The 14378-nt window shown below is 34.4% G+C and overlaps 1 protein-coding gene across 1 annotated transcript in view; it reads left to right on the forward strand.

The window, feature by feature from the left end:
- Positions 1 to 14378, forward strand: part of LOC138707358 (cell adhesion molecule Dscam2-like) — a 1214496-nt gene that overhangs the window by 530221 nt on the left and 669897 nt on the right. The window lies entirely within an intron of this gene.

Consider the following 14378-nt stretch of genomic DNA (forward strand, 5'->3'; position numbering starts at 1 on the left):
ACAGGGACATCATTTTATTTTTACTAACAATTTTAATATTAACCTGTCTATACCTTTAGAGAACCGGAAACACCGCTTGCTCCCCCCTCCAAGACTGGAGTTCGATGATACTGGCGTAAAACACAAATCACTCTACTAGGTATAGGATGGAAGAAAAGTAGTTCATCCATTTACGTAAACTAGGAAATATCGCGATTTTGAGTTTGATAATTTTCATTAGGTTTTTATTTAATCAAAGTACAGTACTGTATTAAGAATAAGTGTTTTTACTCACGAAGTGAGTTATCCATGCGAACGTATTCATTATGCAGTGTATATTATACTGTCTACAGCACATTAGCGTACAATATAGAGAGAGAAGTTAAATTGAAAAATAATCATAATATGAATATTTAAACACAATTTTGAAAATGGTGGCCGTTCATTTCGATACAGGCTTCAGTTCTTTTGTGCATATTATCGCACTATAGACTATTGCATCTAATTCCAATTGCCAGTTTCGTCTTTCGTACTAGTAACTCATGTTGAAATAATTCTGTACCTACTCTACGTACTGTGAATTCAATCTTCACTTCTGCTCGACCCGAAAATATAAAATTACTCAGACATGCTATCTACTGTCCGTCCAAGTGGTTATGCCGCGGGATTGTAGAAAGGGAGGAAATCACGTGACAGTTAATTACTTAACGAGGCCTTTTTATTTAAGTTAAATTAAACAGCTGTATAATATTACGTAAACGTCCAATTCCTAAGAGAAATTAATGTTTTCAGAAAAGAGCTAAGACAGCCCAGCTTTTACGGAGGGGCGAGCAGAAGCAGGTGGGGGAAATCGGGATGCGACGTAGGCAAACGGACAGTACCTGTGCGAAAATATGATTCAATATTGAAAGCTGTTTCGTCACTGGAAAACGCGAACATATTTGTGGAACGTACTATACTCAGTAACTCAGTACTGCTTACTATCTACGGTCTTGGTTCTGTGTGGAGTTGGAACTTCCTTAGTATAAGGGGTGGGAGTGAAGTACATTCAAAAACTCAGGTACAATAAAAATTGAAGTAAAAATAAAATGATGTCCCTGTATATGTTGACGTGTATCCAATGTTAACTGCCATTATACTAGGAGCGCACTCAGCTGTGTGACTTGTTGGCCGGGAATCCGCAGTTGTTATGCACTGCTAGATAAGCGAATATTATAGATATGTTAATTTGTCCTACAGAATTAATCTGTAGTATTGACACTTAATATTTAGGAGAAAAATTCTCTCCGGTGCTGTGTATTGAATTCGGCGTAGCTGAGTTGTCAGAGCTCTTGGTACGTAGAACCAAGGGCCCGGGTTCGATCTCCGGCGCCGGAGCGAATTTTTCTCCTAAACGTAAAATATTAAGTGTCAATATTACAGATCAATTCTGTAGGACAAATTAATATATCTATAAAAAAGAAAAAATTCATTGGTAACATTTTTTTATATTAAGAATCACCACAAATTATTTTTTTATTCTGGCTGAGGATGGAAATAAACTTAATTTTTTAGCCTACTCTGTAAAATGCCATCATATTGATATTATATATTAATTTCAGTTTTCTGGGTACAATATTTCCTGAGAAAAGTGCAAAAATGTAACAAAAAATAAGAAAGTGCAGAAAAAAAAGTCGTAAAGTTTCCGTATATCGTATGTTAAATTCCTCAGTTTTGGGTGCACTTTTATCAGAAGTTACGAAAGATGCAAATGTAAAAACACTAAGTCATGTGTAACCGAGGCTATCAATTGTAAAACTCGCCTTATCCAAAATTAAAAAAAAAATGAGTTACATATGGGATGTTGTACTTTTTGCAGCTCTCTATCTTGTCTAATTCCTCTTCCATAGAGCTCAGAAAACTACTATCAAATGCAAAACTGTCTATATCCAGAAAGGTTTTTCCTATTTTCTGGCAAATCACTTTACCTGGATAAAGCGAGTTTTGTATTTGATAGTCATTATCTTTATGTATACAACCGGCTAAATAAATTTAAAATTCAAATGAGCGGTTGCGGAAAGAAAATATTGATAAATTTGTTTGTATTAAGAATTACTACAAATTATTGTATTTTTATTATTCCTGAAGTTTGGACCAAAATAAGAAATAAAAGTCGTATTATCATTTCATATATAAACTAGCGGAAAACGATAAAAACCAAAGTTTCATTTTTTTGTCAAAATTCGGTGTACAGACTTCCCTTAAAGGAATCCCTCTGCTTGTGTTGGTTCGCAATCCTCAACAAGGACGATACGGGCGCAAATCTTGAGTGTAGTAATGTTGTGGTAATAACAGTGCCTAGTAATGTATGATAGGCAAGGTGTCATGCATCCTTTGCGCCTCATGGAGAGACTTATATTATACAAAATTTAACACACAGGCACACAACAACAAACGAACCCCTTGTTTTTACAATATTTTGGATGTAACTGGAAATAAGTATTAAAACGGAAAATGTTTTCTGCATATTAATGAACGCTTTTGTATTTGAAATGCATCGCAATCCTTTGTGCGCTTAATGAGTTGGTCTCGTTATTTGAAACAAACACCATGAACTGGACCATTGTCCATTGTGTGTAATGCAAATCATATAATGCTAAATTATTTATTATCCCGTGTCCGCTGTGAAGCAGTTGTACGTACCTACAAAAGCAGCTGACCCGGTTTCAAATTTCGGCTAGGGAAGTGTAGATTTGCTTCCACGCTCTGGGGATAGATTGTTTGTCCCTTGTCCTGCGTTTGTCAAAAGCTGTCTCGAGAGGTGGTTTGTGCTATTTCTACCGCATAAAAGAGAGAATTCCACTAAATGCAATTATCCAGCGTTAGTACATAACGCCTAAACTGGCCACATATTGCCCCCTGCTATGAAGTCCTTTACGAGGACCGTTTACAGGCCAAAGAAAATATTGTCTGTTGCACTTAAGTAGGTCACTAGAAAGATTTGAGAAGAGGAATAGTTTAAGAGATTCAGCAATATATTAATTACACTGATTGACAGCCATTTTGCATCTGGTGTGTGATACATCAATTTTATTCATACCAATCTCTAGTTTTAGAATTCGAAAATGCTTTCGGAATTGTTATATCATGTAAGATTTTTGGGATATTCTACATTTGATATAGGATTTTTATATATCTTTTTTGTATTCTAATTTTTTCTCAGGGAAATTATGTAATAAATTAGTGACTATGCTGATTACAATCTATATTTGGATGTAATATATAGTGGAACAAGCTTACAAAAGAATATGTTTCCATAGTGACTGGTTTACTGGATAACCGCAAGAATATGGTGTGTAAAATGTCACTGAAAATTAATTTTTTACACTCGCACCCTGACGTTTTCAAAAATTTTGGTGCTTGAAGCGACGAACAGAGTGAACGCTTTAACCAAGACATCTTTAACATGGAGCGCCGTTACCAAGGTCACTGGAACCCTTCGATATTGGTTTCTTTTTAGGGAGACGGATGAGACATCTTACAAAAGGAAAGCATTTTGATCCCATTTTCCTGACGTGAATTGTCATTAAACATTGTAAGTAGTAAGATCTTGGATTAGTGTAAACTATTTTAGTGCTTTTGTTGGTTTATATGAAACTTTCCTGGGTCTGAGTGTCATATGTTTATATTTAAAATGGTAAATATTTGCGAATATTGTATTACTAACTTTGTGATAGTGATGTGTATCTAGAAAATGTGACGTGATACAAACAGATTTTTCCATTGAATTGAGCACCCCAAAATTTGGAGAAAAAAGCCCACTTACAAACCACATACAGGAAATAGTTTCAATTTGTAGACTAGTGTTATCTAATCTTGTTTATCGAATCTGTACACCACTGTATAATTCTGATTCAATTTTACCAACGTCGTTCTGTCTCCGTTATTGCAGTTAACCCCTTTTTGTAGATCAAATCGGAGTTTTCAGGGCCGAAAAATCGGCGACCTCTGAGTCGGTTCTTCAGGTGAAAAAGGAAAGAAGCCACAGGACACTAGATAGGTGCAAGTATTATCAAGAGCTTTTACTCGTGTTCCCTCTAAAAATTAGTGTTCCACTGGCGATATTGCATAAAAACTTCTAAATTACTGTTAACACTGATTTTAGTTTAATCACTCCTGCTACTGTTACTTTCACAGTTACTGTTTTTACATAATATATTGCAATTCCCCCTACGATCAATTCAACTATATTGTAGCAACTGATAAAATAGAGCGCTTCCTTTTTTTGCGTCGCGCATGATGTCATTCTTTCACAACCAATAACTGACAACGTCTGACAGAGGTAGGCCCTGAACTTCGCTAACGTAATAGTAATAGAACAATGCTTTATTACACCATTTGGAGTAAACCGTACGTCAAAGGAGTAGATTCGTACTCTTCAGTACACTCGAGACAAATGACATCCTCCCACTCCAGGCTGGACCGGTAGGATTACTTGGTTTCTGCGCACTTTGAAACATTTTTCGTCTGGCTATACTACTACTACTACTACCACCACCACCACCACCACCACCAATTTTATTGATACTAAAATTTATATATCACCATATTTTGAAAAAATTGTAGTGGCTAAGTTTACACCAGTGCAGGAAATCACACTCTTTCTCTCCTATATGAAATATTACACATCTCGATTCCTTATTGTTTGATTCCACCAACTTTCTAGCTATCATAACTTAAACAATTGGTTACAACACGATAATACGCTAGATATTCCACACTACAAAACATCTGTGTATTCCTCAGCTTTTACTGTTGCTACTTCTCGTGATTGGAATTCTCTGCATCCTGAAGTCGAGTTCTGTCGAATTTTTATTTATTTAAAATATGAATTAGGTAAATACCTTTATGTTAAACTGCCAGAATTAACGCGTTAAAATACTTAATATATTTTATTCAACTGTGATTATTTTATTTAAATGTGTAGGCTACATCTTATTCAGTTGTCTCTTACTGATTTTTATTATGCAAGTCGCATTTGTTTCTAATCTAACTTCACTACGGTAGCAACTTTAATCTAATACGTTTTTATGTTTGACTATGTAAGCAAATTTTATTCTTGAGTTTAAGAGTAGGTCTCTTTAACTCCACTCCGCCTGGCTAATAAAATTACTTATTATTATTATTATTATTATTATTATTATTATTATTATTATTATTATTATTATTAAGAGATAGGTTTGGAAGTAAATCCAGAAAAGACAAAGTATATGATTATGTCTCGTGACGAGAATATTGTACGAAATGGAAATATAAAAATTAGAAATTTATTTTTGAAGAGGTGGAGGAGGTCAAATATCTTGGAGCAACAGTAACAAATATAAATGATACTCGGGAGGAAACTAAACACAGATTAAATATGGGAAATGCCTGTTATTATTCTGTTGAGAAGCTTTTCTCATCCAGTCTGCAGTCAAAAAGCCTGAAACTTTGAATTTATAAAACAGTTATATTACCGGTTGTTCTGTATGGTTGTGAAACTTGGACTCTCACTTTGAGAGAGGAACATAGGTTAAGGGTGTTTGAGAATAAGGTGCTTAGGAAAATATTTGGGGCTAAGAGGGATGAAGTTATAGGAGAATGGAGAAAGTTACACAACACAGAACTGCACGCATTGTATTCTTCACCTGACATAATTAGGAACATTAAATCCAGACGTTTGAGATGGGCAGGGCATGTAGCACGTATGGACGAATCCAGAAATGGATATAGAGTGTTAGTTGGGAGGCCGGAGGGAAAAAGACCTTTAGGAAGGCCGAAACGTAGATGGGAAGATAATATTAAAATGGATATGAGGGAGTTGGGATATAATGATAGAGAATGGATTAATCTGCTCAGGATAGGGACCGATGGCGGGCTTGTGTGAGGGCGGCAATAAACCTCCGGGTTCCTTAAAAGCCAGTAAGTAATTAAGTATTATTATTATTATTATTATTATTATTATTATTATTATTATTATTAATATTTCTACCAACACTACCACATGCCGTAGAATTAGCACAAACTCTAGTAAGATTGCTTATTCCGCTGATTATGTAATAACACTTTCCTCAAATTGGAAGACTGCAATTGATTCATTGACATCATTTTGATCATGTCATCGTTTCTGAATTGCCCTTGTAATTGGAAAGAGATTATAACCGAAGAAACTGTGCATCACGAAAGCTAACTCACCGCAATCACTTCAATTTTTTTTTTTTTTCAGATTGACAGCACTGACATGGAACTATTTTTTCCCATTTACATCAGCCTTTCTCGCTATTTCCATTTCACCGTCGCTGCATTTTCACAGCAATGTTTCGCAATACCGTCTGAAGTAAATAATAAATAATTAGTGACTGTGAAAGGTTTAGGAATGCTGCGAGCTTTATTAAAGTGTTTGCCGACGGCGCTGCGTCCGTTAATTTAGGCGATAGAAGCCCATGATGCCTTCCTATTGTGAATTCGCTCCACAAGCGCGCGATGTGTGTTGTCAGTACATTAGCTCTGTCCGTCAGCTGTCATTCTTGCCGGTGCGACATGCGGAATTGTGTCGCCCTGCGAATAGGATGCCCCGATAGTGGCACTGCGTTATTGATGAGAATGGAGCAGTGGAGGAATAAAATTGGCAGGGGAAAACAGAATGTAGTAATATGTAATGGTTTAGAATGCATTAGTCCTGCATGATGGGTTTTGAGTTCTGCTCAAGTGCAGTTACGTAAGCAAGCGAATAAATAAATAAATAAATAAATAAATATTTATTTATTTATTTATTTATTTATTTATTTATTTATTTATTTATTTATTTATTTATGCTCCACCATGCCGAAATGTAGTAATTATACACCTGGTAGTAGCCCTTTAATGCACCTCATTAAAGTACACATATTCATTATAATTCAGTTGTTCAGCCAATGAGAAATCACCATTGCACCATTATAAAACCGCAAATATCGATTATTCTCGGATATGCAATCGAAAGACAATTAGCAAAAAGTCACGGAAGCTGGAAATCCAATACTGTCGCAGAAGATTATGTTCTGTTACTATAATAATTAGCGTTAATTGTAAGTAATATTCGAATAAATTCAATTTGTCATCTCGTTTTTCAATTCTAAATCAATTTCCAGGTTATATCAAGACTAATCTTCATGTTATTCTCTAGATTATATCAAGGTCAATGACATTCGTGCCTCGGAAAAAATCAATACTTTCGCGTCTGCGCATATTTCACAATTCAGGTCAGTTCCGCTCCAAACTTACATAACCATAACATGAATACTTATGAATAATTTCAAGTTAGAAATATGGTCGAGCATAAAAAGTCGTATGAAACTTGCCTATAATGGTGATTAAGACGCTCGTATGAAAATTATGAAACTCGCTTGCGCTCGTTTCCAAAACAAGCATACTCGCGTCTTAATTACTACCATTATAGGCTCGTTGCATAATGTACTATTATTTATTTATTTATTTATTTATTTATTTATTTATTTATTTATTTATTTATTTATTTATTCTGGTGTAGTTAAGGCCATCAATAAGTAAATAAGTAACAAATAAATAAAGAAAAAATAATCAAACAAATAAATATACAAATGAATAGATAAATATACAAATAAATATATGATTAAATAAGTAAATCAGTGAATGAATAATCAATAAACGAGTGCGTGAATGAATACGTGAATGAATACGTGAATAAATGAATGGGTAAACAAATGAGGAAGTAAATAGTGAATGATTCAATAAGTGAATGGATCAATGGAATGTGCGACTGAACGAATGAACGAATTAAAATGGAAAAAAGAGACGAACGAATGAATATATGAGTAAAAAAAATAAATATTTAGTGGGTAAATAAGTAATTGATTAAAGAAATGAGCAAACAAGTGAATACATAAATTAATTTGTAGATAAGTAAATGTACTAATAAGTGAGAAATTAATTAGTAAATAAATAATTTAATAAATAAACATACAAATCAATGTGTCAGTGAATAAATCAGTAAATGAAAGTATGAAGATATCAATGAATGGACAAGTAACGAAGAAATAGCGAAGTGAGAAGTTAACAATCGAGTAACTAAGAAAATAATAAATGGGTGAATAGGGTATAAATAAATTACTACTGAAGGAAAATTAGTCAATAAACTAATTAAAAATCAGTAAACTAATAAATTAGTGGATCAATTAATAAATAGAGAATAGATGAGTAAAAAGAGGCAAATAAATATTTATGTAAAGCACATAATTAATAAGTAAATAAAGTGAACAATAAAGAAGTAAATACAGCAAAGAATAAATAAGTAAATGAAATAATGAATAAAGAAATAAACTAGTAAATAAGTAAAAAATTATATAAGTAAATAAGTAGGTAAATAAGCAAGTAAGTAAATAATGAAATTAATAAGCAAGTAAATAAATACTTAATGAATAAATTAGTGACTGACAGAGGAAATCAGTGACTTAGGGAATGAACGAATAAATTAGTGAATAAATGAATAAGTGAATGAATGATAAATAAATAATACGAGTAAATAAGATAAATAAATGAGTAAATAAGTGAATAAATAACTAACATGCATACAAATGAATGAATGGATAAATAAATTAATGATGAAGTAAGAAATGAGAAATTAATAAACATTTAAATAGGGAAGTAATTAATTAATTAATTAATTAATTAATTAAGAAAAAATAAATGAATAAACTAATAAAAAAGGAATAAATTAATCACTTAATATAAAATTGAATAACTGGTAAATAAGGAAATATATATATATATATATATATATATATATAATTAGACAATGAATAAGTAAGCAAATGAAGCAAATAATAAATCAGTAAATAAAGCAATGAATAAGCAAATAGACAAATAATATATTAATAAATGGGCACAGAAACTTATTTCAAGACGTTCGCGTTGTAGGAATGTATAAGTCTAAACAGAGAAGCTCTAATGCAATGTGGGAGCTACAGTCCTGGGTTTGAAACCTGTATCCTCCGTTCTTAATGCGGTTCAATGCTTGTCTTACAGTTTGACACCTGGAGTCAACTGGTCCGAAGCCTCTGCAGTTCCACCAGATATCTCACTTAAAGTCGAATTTGTGAATATTGCCTGTATAGAAACCCAACTTACGTAATATTTTAGTTATAAATATATAAAAACGTAACAGGTTCCTCCTCATATGTACGTCTTTGACGATATGTGTCAGAGGAAGAACAATTGTTCGTATACATCTGAAGTCTGATTAGAAATTATGTTACTAGTCGGCGATGTGTGCAATTGAGGCGAAAGGAGCTGGCTACCATACCCCGTTATCTTCTGGCTTAGTTTCTTCATGCGCTATGTCTTATTGGTGTCACTTATGAGGTTCGGACAGTTCTCTAAATTTAATAACGCAGAATAAAGGCCGTTCGACCGTAGCTGAAGCTTGGTCTTGCTATCTCCCGCAAGTTATGTGGGCGGCAGCACATGGAAAACTTACGCAGTAGACGCATTTTCGTCCGCAGCGCTTCCAAGGTCATGCTTCAACCACCGTGGAATGGCTTCTACAGACGTGGACAAATTATTAGACTAAAACGTTTTTCTTGGAAACATAATATAATTAGTCATATCAACTATCAGTATAATTCACACAGTGTCTGTTACTGTAAATATAATTGTTTACATCTTCAAGTATATTTTTACAATGGTTAAGTATACTTTGTCGGGCTGTGTTGGTACTACTGGTGTTTTAATTATATACTGCAGAAGATATTGAACAGTCTGTTATCCCATGGCCTGCAAGAAGACCGGACATGAACGAAATTGAAAATCTGTGATCTATACTGAAGAAGAAAGTAAACAAAAAGAGGCTTACCACAAAACCTGGATTCATTTAAGCACTGACTTATATCTGGTTAAATGATGCTGATATTCAAAGAAAGTGTCAAACCTTGGTTTCCAGCATCCCTGACAAAATCAACGTGTTAATAAAGAATAAGGGAATGTTCACAAAATATTAGTAACCTCCAGACTCAATTTTCTGTTTATTATTTCTGTGCAAAATACATTTTTGTTCTTTATTTCTGCCGATAAATACAGCTTTGTTGGACATATAATTAATTTAGTCTAATAATTTTTTCCACGTCTGTATATACATGTAATTTGTACTGTTTATACATCTGTAGTGCTCGGGAAAAGTGGCACAAGTCAAAAATGTTAATTTTACAGGAGAAGGAAAAAAAACTGTCTTCGTACCGGTTTATCTCGATTTGATTTTCTTCCGTATGAATTATTGTAATGGGAGAAATATTTATGCCTCTTTTCCCAAGCGAGCAGATGTTTCGTAAGTTGTCAATAAATTAATAAAAAATATTTGTGGAAAATGACTTATGCTACTTTTGTCATGCACTGCAGATATGCACTCTTTCTCAAATGCAAAATGATTTGAAAAGTTTGGCCAAAATTTCGTGATGGTGCACAATCCCAAAGAGAATATGAAATGAATATACTTTCACGTCCATCGCATTCAACATTAAATAAATAAATAAGCAGACCTATATAAATAAGACATAAAAATAAATATCAAAAGCGTGGTTCAAGTGCTTGCACAGGACTCCAAGCAGAATAATTTACGAAGGAGATTTTTTCTTGTCCGCTAAATTCAACGTGTGATATTAAGAACCTCCAGAGACTGCCACCTACACACATCATTTTGGTCTAAAATTGAAACGTAGCAATTTGTTTTTTTTTTCCTTTTGGGTTTGATATAATACTTCCACTCTTATTTTATTAATGCTCGAATATGTTCAGTGACAGTGGTACACTAAAGCAGTCATGTTAACATCAGCCCGCTATGTGTATTTCGCCAGTCGTGAAAACAGTCTTGCACGCGGGCGCCTCTACTCTTCCCATCCTTCGCTGCAAGAGCGGTGGCAGAGGTGAATAAATACACTGTTAATACGAAATGCACGATTGCTTGCGTTAGAGTGCCTATTGAAAACGACACGATGGAACGTGTTAGTGAGATCCAATAGAATTTGATATATAATTGTTTAATTATTTTATTTTAAAATGTATAATTTATTTCTTTGCGATGATGGGAATATTTGGCACTTGCAAGTCAATTTATCCAAGAATACTGCGCATTAAATGGACTAACTTTGGTAAGATTTTCGTGTTTTCTTTAACAAAGCACAAAATGACAATGAAATTTAAGTCGGCTTAAACGATTTGTTTATTTATTTCTTCCATAAGATAAAGGAACAAAAATGGAATGAGGAATCCATTATGTCTACACAGCCTATACTGCATAGAAATTAATTAGTTGTACCTTGAGCCTTAGTCATGTAGTTCAAAGCGTTTTGCCTTGGGCTGTGTACATGGAATGAGCACTGGTTCGAATACTTATGAGGAAATAAACTTTCTGGTGAAATTTCATCTAGTGTATGGGATCTGTACCCACCAGAGTGCTGCATTGGAGTTAAATCGCTCGCTTGAACTCGGTCGAATGTCGCACCCTCGAGCGAGATAAGATCGGTCGTGATACGCTCGTAATAAATAGAAGCATAGTACAAGGTCATCTCACCGACATGTCTTATCTTGTATGGAAGGCGACAGATAAGATACACGTATGTGTTGCTCACACGGTAAAAATAAGGCTTTATTTTCTGCGTTTATGACAAACGTTAATGGAACAGTCTATTGGTACGTACCAAAACAGTAACATGAAGTTATAAATAAAATAGTATGAATAACTTCGATATATAATTATTATTGCTAATTAATAATTATTCAATATTTGATTTACCACATATATAATATGATAGTGTTCCGCCTATATACTGCGACAATGTAGAAACGTTTTACAAAATATTATTGATATAACAGTAGCATAATAACAATATTAGTACAGAGATAACGTCACAGAAAGTATAATAAAACGAATAATCATGCTGCACAACTGTTACAGACTCAAAGATTGATACACTAATTATTAGAGATTATTATTATTACTAGAAATCTTGATGCGGTTCTTGAATTATCGTGATTGTGTTCTCCGTTTATAATAATTACATTTACATCGAATAACATCTATCAGATGTGGAAAAAACAAAATCACTCCTGTATGGAAAAAAAAAACATTTATCTACAACAGTTATATTACCGGTACATTTTAAAGCAAGTTTTGTAGTTGTACTATGGAGAGGTTAGTTAAACACTGCAAAATTTTGAAATGCTAAACATCTATGATGTTACTACACAGTTCATCACTGTAACAAGAACGAATGTCTAACGCCCGGCTTATACCGTTCGAGGATTTATCTCTCGCGACAATTTTACCTATCATGCATGTGCGCTACCTATCGGATTATTCTATAAACTACTTGGCGCTCGAGCGAAAACGTCTGATGCAGACCTCTGGTACCCACCCAGTACCATGATAGATTTCGGAAGCTACAGTGAGTAAGGAAATAATCAATGCAACCAGACGTTTCCCTCGTTCTTGTTGGATGATAGTTCACCTCCGCTGAGACAGTGGATGTGAGGTTATCCTGTCTGCTTGTCTTTGGACTTCTATCAGCTGTCGTGCTATGGACTATATTATTATTATTATTATTATTATTATTATTATTATTACTGTTATTATTATTATTATTATTATTATTATTATTATTATTATTATTATTATTATTATTATTATTATTATTATTATTAGACTTCGTTGAATTGCCACACGCAGTATGCTATCAGGTTGCCGATGTACGGTAGTATAGAGGAGGCGAGCGACCGCCCGGTCTCGTAGTATAAGCAGTTCATGTTAAGAATTGTGACCGGTCCAAATAGATAGAGCAGCTACAGCTAATGTATACCTATGTAAGCACTTGTTTTTGCATTACTGTGGTTGGAATAGTCAAAGTTTAACATTTGTTCAGTGCAGACAAGAATTCAATCAAACATACCACAATGAGAGTGTTGCTGTTCCAAACAATTACTCCTGGAATAACCTTACCCCCGCAGCCAGTCTTGACCCGTTGGGGAACGTGGTTGAATTCTGTTAATTATTATGCGGAACATTACGGAAAAATGATGGAGGTAATTCATGCATTGGATACCACACACAGTTCCGCTGTTGCAGCTGTAAAACCATTGCTTTCTGAACAGCTATTGAAAGATATTCTGTCATCGATTCTAATTTTAAAATCGTGTCCAAAAGCATCATCCTGTTAGAATCGTCTAAACTACAACTCTCAGAAGCCCTTAATATAGTGGATAAAGTATCACAAACCGTTATCCAAAATAACAATTCACTAATTTCAGAAAAAGTGAAATGTAAGTTGAGAAACATTATTGCTAAAAATTCTGCCTATTCACAACTTCGTATTATAAATTATGTACTATCAGATCACGACAAGACGTCTGAAGTTGGTGTACTAAAAAGTAGTGACTTCCCGTTCTTAAGAAATGCACGTATTACATCGTGTGATGTTGAACTACAAGTTCCCAATATACAAACTGTTTAAGTGACCATCGGAGGAGGTTACTTTGCAGTCGGTCAAAATGTACTTAACTCTTCACTGCAGTGCACATATTCAAGGATGATGTATCTTACATTAAATTTTAAGAGTTAATATATCTCACTATAAAATAATTGTATATTTACATGTTTAGACATTTCCTGCTTCAATGATCATTCATTATATTTCTTGAATGCAGGATACAGGTTTTATTGTAACAGCAGTATACTGCTCAGTATTTACATCAGAGACACGCCCCCTTCTCATACAGTCTATACTGCGTGCACAGTAAACCTTGTGAATCTCGTGGCAATTCCACGAAGTCTAATTATTATTATTCGAAAGTGTTACGGCTCTTTTTTGGACAATATATCTGCGAGCATGATGGACACTTGGCCACGGAGGACGTCCTTATTCTGTTGATGTACCACTAACCTGTGTTGGGGTCTGGTTTAGAATACAGAGGCTTATGATTTTCGGAACCAGATGAGCTAGGCCTGCATCCTCCTCGTGTGCTGCTTCTCCTTGCATTACATTCCCCGCCTGACGCGAACGAAATCGCTGTGCTCCTTTTTCTGCAGCGATGTAACAGTTTTATGCGACGTGACTGCGGCGTCGCTTGCAATTGTGTCAGGATGAACGCGTCTACAGAGGACATCACCACGGTACGTCACACAGGCCTATCTAGCGGACCCGCGTCCCATTCTCGGAAGGATCGTAGGTATTCTACATGAGCCATGGATCTACGACTATTGATTTCTTCTTGCATACGGTTATTCAAGCCCCTTGATAGGAATTACCGTTAGCTGTGACTGTCCAGAAACAGAACAAGCGTGCTGATCAACAGTACCCTTTAATCCTCGGTAAGAACTT

This window comes from Periplaneta americana, chromosome 10 (assembly GCF_040183065.1).
Source record: "Periplaneta americana isolate PAMFEO1 chromosome 10, P.americana_PAMFEO1_priV1, whole genome shotgun sequence".
NCBI classification, from domain to species: Eukaryota; Metazoa; Arthropoda; class Insecta; order Blattodea; family Blattidae; genus Periplaneta; species Periplaneta americana.